The sequence below is a fragment of the Gymnoscopelus braueri genome (genome assembly GCF_963280865.1).
Source record: "Gymnoscopelus braueri genome assembly, chromosome: 7".
NCBI classification, from domain to species: domain Eukaryota; kingdom Metazoa; phylum Chordata; class Actinopteri; order Myctophiformes; family Myctophidae; genus Gymnoscopelus; species Gymnoscopelus braueri.
Genome location: NC_137608.1, coordinates 38,267,117 through 38,273,116, shown reverse-complemented (window position 1 = coordinate 38,273,116; position 6,000 = coordinate 38,267,117). Strand labels below are relative to the sequence as shown.

General features: G+C 38.7%; 1 protein-coding gene across 2 annotated transcripts in view; it reads left to right on the top strand.

The window, feature by feature from the left end:
• The first annotated feature begins 4,796 nt into the window (after positions 1–4,796).
• The window catches only part of fgfr1a (fibroblast growth factor receptor 1a), a 34,528-nt gene continuing 33,324 nt past the window's right edge, over positions 4,797–6,000 (top strand). For both annotated transcript variants that reach the window (XM_080434036.1, XM_080434037.1), the window contains exon 1: positions 4,797–5,509. The gene's annotated coding sequence lies outside the window, so the exon portion shown is untranslated. The remainder of the gene's footprint in view (positions 5,510–6,000) is intronic.

The following is a 6,000-nucleotide window of genomic DNA, read 5'->3' as shown; positions in this document are numbered from 1 at the left end:
CAAGCGTACATGGCGCGGAAAAGCGAAGCGAAAAAGCGTCTTTTAATTATTCGGAACGAGTCCGAATTTTGCGTATATTCGCACATTCGCCGGTGTGTAACCGCCTTAACTCTCTGAAACCACCTGCACTGCATGCACTGATGTGCTTGCTTGTAGATGTTATACAAAGCCTTCAGAAACACCTATAAAAACATAGAAATGACTGAGGAACCAGAACTAAATACTTTTACTCCTATACACCCATACAAGATGTAACAAAGAGGCGAGCGGAGGGGGGAGCCAGAAACACGGCTAGTGTGAGAGCAGAAGTTAGGCCAATTGCATTTTAGGGAAGAAAAAAAACAGCCAACCTAAAGGCCAAACCGCACCAATGCAACTAGTCGCAACTCCTTGCAACAAAACTGTTTTAAGGTCAACCACACCATGCAACTCCTTGCAACTGCCATTGGGGTTAATGGTTGCAAGTACAGTAGTTGCAAGTAGTTGCATGTTGCAACTCCTTGCAACATGCATGGCGAAACATTGTTGTGGATGTGGAGTGGGCTTAAAAGTACTCAGTACTTTATAGCCTTCCTAGAAATATACTTGAGTAAAAGTAAAATATTTGTCTTGGAAATGTACTCAAGTAAGAGTAATACGTATCAAAAAAATCTAATACTCAAGTAAAGTACAGATCCTCAGAATCTGTACTCAAGTACAGTACTCAAGTACATTTACTCCGTTACTGTCCACCACTGGATATCGGAATCGGAAATTAAGAGTTGGACAATATCGGAATATCGGATATTGGCAAAAAAGTCAATATCGAATATCCCTAACAATAAGTTTATTATTTTTTAATTGAAGCACCTACTAAAAGTCACCTTTAGACTGGTCATTTTACATGTCTGTTTTTATTAGGACTGTAGAAGTGTTCATTTTCTGAAGTCTGAACCATTAAGATCAGTTTCCTGAAAAGTGTTCTGTCAGGTTTTACACAAAAGCAATTTTATTAAAATTACTATTGGCACATGATTCATATAGTAGTAGTGGTTTATGTTTATGACTATGAAATGGGTCTGAAAGATTTTGATTGAAACGTTGTTTAATACAAATAGTTCCAATGGCATCTAAATGTACACATGTGGTTGTAAGTATATGCTTATCGCTGCTGTGAGGATGAGGGGGTACCTGGAAAAGATTCTCCCCTCCAAGGGGTACCTGGGCCAAAAAAGTTTGAGAACCCCTGCTCTATAGCAATGAATACTATCAGAATATAGAGCTATTTAACACTTATTTTAACCAGAGAAAATCACTTACCCTACCTTTAATGTACAGACACATGAAAATGTATAATTTAAGTCAAATAGTCACCTATTTCTGAGGAATATCCATACAGGCTTGCTCTGAACATTATAATCGTAAGCAAAGATAAACACATGTTGAAACATTAATGTCTAAAATATTAATGTCTGAATTCCACTTCTTTAATGATAGAGATGCCAAGCTGGGGTTCATGTGTGACTTTGCATCTTCACTCATCATGTGTTAATGGTGACATTAAAGCAAAGACATATGAGTTCTTCAGATACAAACGATGTGTTTGATCAGACATAAGGTTCATGTTCATGCTGAGTTGGCAGATGCATTTTAAGTGATTACTCTTTGAAACATTGCCAGTGCATATCGTTGCTGTCGGGTGGAAACCTTGTATGTTCCTACTATTATTTTTAAACATTTAAAAATAGTGAAAATAGCCGATCTACAAGCTCACAACGCATCACAACACTTTGTGAGCTTGTAGATCTACTATTTTCACAACTTTTGTGCAACACTCTTGTATGATGAAGTAGGGCACTCATTTTAGAGACTTAAAAAACTTAAAAAACTAAAAAAAATAGAAATATGGAGATACAAGGTTTCTGCCGACAGCAACGATATGATCTTAATCGCATTACAATAAAACTGTAATGGACAAGACAAGAAGTTGATGAAAACGTATACTTTCTATTATGACTGAAATAATTAGATACATACACAATGTATGTTAATGTCATTGTGCACAGATTGACCTCTTGAGCTAATATAAACAGTCTTGTGTTTACACTGATGTGGCTTCTAACATCTGACACCGACAAGTTAACTGTTATCTAGTGTCAACTGGGCCACAGATTGTGATAGGCCAGATCTGACACCATGCAACTTCAATGTTGGTTTAGTGCACTCATGGTAACACCTATGTTTAAGTATTGAAAAGTGGTTTCCAGTGGTGGAGGAAGTACTCACATTTTTGCCAGACCCAAGGGGTCGGGCTTACATGAGGCTTTGTACCTGTTTCGTCCATACATGGGCATGGTCACTTTGTCCTCCGGCCCCAGCCAAAAAAAGTCTGTCACTTTGTCCTCCGGCCCCAGCCAAAAAAAAATCTGTCCCCCAAAAAAGAAGCATAGAAGGGACACACGTCGTGCGAAGCCCGGCCATTCAGACCCCCTTTCGTCCCCTTTCGTCACAAACTATTCATGACATCATTATTATGTCACAAGTATGTAATTAAGTGAAGCTGTTACATACTAGGACTTCATTCTGGGTCTGGCAGAACCAGGTCTCCTGGTCTTGTTTACTTAAAGGAGTAGTTCACCCAACCTTATTTTCTATCAATTACACACCCCATGAAGCATTGAATTCATGGAGATATTTTTGTTTTTATCTTATTCCTAAGCCAATAATTTGATAACCGGCGGAGTCTCCAGTATAGGAGACACAAAGAGTCTCCTTTGTGTCTCCTACTGAGAGACCGTCGGTCATCAAATTATTGGCTTAGGAATGTGTAATTGATAGTTAAGAAGTAATTTTTGGGGTGAACCACTCCTTTAAGTAAAAGTATCAATACCACAATCTAGAAATACTCAGTTACAAGTAAAAGTCCGGTATTCATACAAAAGTGTTGGCATCAAAATATACTTAAAGTACCAAAAGCAAAAGTACTCATCATGCAGAATGTCCCATTTCACATGTTCAATATCTATAAAAGATCTTTTGAAAATAGCTGATCTACAAGCTCACAACAAGTCACAACGTGTCAAGACGCGCTACATTAAGCTCACAACACGTCACAACGCGTTGTGAGCTTCTAGATCAGCTATTTTCAAATAGCCAAAGTATGTATTGGTCTTATAGGGCTTAACTATTTGTTAATGTATGTTTTGTAATAATAATACAAATATATAAAGTAACTAGTAACTAAAGTTTTAGAATTATTGTAGTGTAGTGGAGTAAAAGTATAATATTTGTCTCTGAGTAGAAGTAAAAGTAGGCCTATTGAAAATTGGAAATACTCCAGTAAAGTAAAGATACCTCAAAAGTACAATATTTGAGTACATGTACTTAGTTACTTTCTACCACTGGTGGTTAGTGGTTTCAGTGATATTTTGTTTTTGTTCAAATAAGTGTCAAATAGCTGCATAGCTCTATTCTGATAGCAACGATTGCTGTAGTGTTTGTTTAGTAGGGAGTCTCCCCGTTTTTTTTAATTAAATGAAAATCTGGTCGGGATACCAATTTTATCCAATCAGTGTGAGTGAGAAGTTAACTCATACAGGAAAAACAGGTGAGATTGGAAGTGATCAAAGAAAAAAGAAAAAATAGCAGGCAGAATTGGAACAGGAACACTATACAATTGAAGCTGATAAATGTGTGGGGTTCTCTCTCCTGACTGGATCAGGTATCCTGACCTGAACATTTATTTTCTGTTTAATAAAAAACACCCCTCCCCTTTTTTTCTACATAATATACGGTACATATAATATCACACCCCATTTAAGGCCTATGATTTTACAATGTTTTACCACTTTGGAGAAAGCTTTTGCCCCAGAGAAGGTAATAGGCCATAATGGCCAATGAATGGAAATGGTGGTCTATTGTTATAGGCAACAAGTTAGTGCACAAAATCCCACACCCCTGCTGTTTGCACAGCAAACAACTAAACTGTCTTTGGCTATGATGAACCCCCCCTTTGAGGCCATGAAGGAAATCACATTTTCACTGTGACCCAAGTTATCTACTATTTCACAATATACAAGTAGTCCTTTGTCCCAAGTATTGAATTAAAAGACCAGCCCCTGTCTTTTGTCTTAAAGTTAACATTGACATCTGCACTGAACTCTGCACTGCACTGAACTCTTTGTTAGACCTATCTGCAAAGCTGTCAAAGGTTATGTAACATTATTACTTAGAGGCCCCTATTTAAAAGTGAGAGGTAACTGAGTTTCATAATAAACAACGTTTACTTTAACTCAGGTGGCCTTAATGTCGTTAAGGTTAATTTATACTTAATGTAATGCTTAATTTATAGTATCGCTTGCTAAAATGAACAGATATACTTACCTAGAATCTAGATCAATTGTCGAGCCAAGTCCAAACCATCATGGGTTTAGGCCAGTGGTTCTCAAACGTTTTTGTATGAAGAACCCCCAAATTGATATTATATTTGGCCGCAGACCCCCATCTGAAAAATATGCTCTACCAGGGACCCCCAGAAGTAAACTTCGTGCCGCGCTACCTATGAGCTTGTATATTGGCTATTTTTGAATAGCCATAGTATAAAATATGATAAAAGTGGTTAAAATGATTGTGACGCTATATTAACTGATTTAGCTGGGGACCCCCTGGTACCCCCTCCCCCCCAGAACCCCACTTTGAGAACCAATGGTTTAGGCTAGCAGAACTACAATCCCCACAATGCAAAGCGGCCACATTTCGGGACGGGTAGAGTGGGTAGAGTGTCGAGGTGATGCTCAGGCAGGGGGAGCCAGGTTTCTTTACCACAGGGGAGGAGGATGCGCGTATATTACCGACACTGAAAGAAAGTCTCGTACTAGCGCTGCACCGTTTTAGCACCGGAATGACCCAAATAGTTTGGATTTGTAGATGTTTAATCTTCTTTCAGCCAAAGGAAGTCGCACCTATGTTTCGGTGTCCTGCGTTGAGGGAAGTTGATCAACTTTAGTATATAGTTTTTCGGCGGCGAATGGACTTTTTTTTCCACCGTGAGCGACTCGGTTTGGGATCAACAACCCCTCGCTTGACTCGCGGCTCCAGTAATTACTTTGGATTTTTCCACGGGTTGTAACTTAAGGTACGGGATTCGATCTTTCTAGAAAAAAACAACGCGGTTCCACACAAAACGCCACCATTTCATTTCAAAGCGTACGTTATATCTTTACATTTCGTTTCACCCCCTCCGCTTTAAATCCTTGGATTTTACGGAGCGTGGAGGAGCTACACATTCTTTTGATGCGTGCGTTGTTCTCTCTACTTCAATAGAAGTTGGTCAAAACATGGTCAAACTCGCATAAAGTTGCTGGTTTTGAGTAGTTGCGCTACTCTTTTAAGTTCTCGGAACGCGAGATCCAGTGGATATAGCAGTTTGTCTTTGGAGGGGAAAGTTTTCAACATTAAATCTCAGTCTGCCAGTCGTCTGGTCAACGTAGTTGTTTCTACACTGGCTGTTCTACAGCCCCCCGCCAATAAGGTGAGTTCTTTATTCACTTTTTTTGTTTTCATTTCATTATTGTGTGTCTCTGTCTGACTGTCTACCGTGTGTCTGTATAACGGATGATCCTAATATATACATATTTATATGTGTTTTAGATACGCTTCTAGTTCTCTTGAGAAAAATAAAAGAATTTACGATCTTCTTTTATTAGAAGAATTTATTAGATTTCAGCAACAACAACCAAAAATACGATTTTGGTCCTCAAACTTGAAAACGTTTTTGTCTACTAACAGTGTCCTATTTTCTTTCATTATTATCATTAAAAAAGAAAGAAAAGAAAACAGTTGGCTGTCTCGCTGTGATGTATTAACACCTCCATCCCCACGCTGGGGGGTGGGGGGTGCTGCTACTAGGCCCAAACTGAGCACTCCTGAAAACAGACAGGAAAGCCCTTTCTTTAGGTTAATAGTTTTATATTTCCAGTAATAGCAGTAGCCTACTAGAGAGGTTAGCAGGTAAGCTACTGT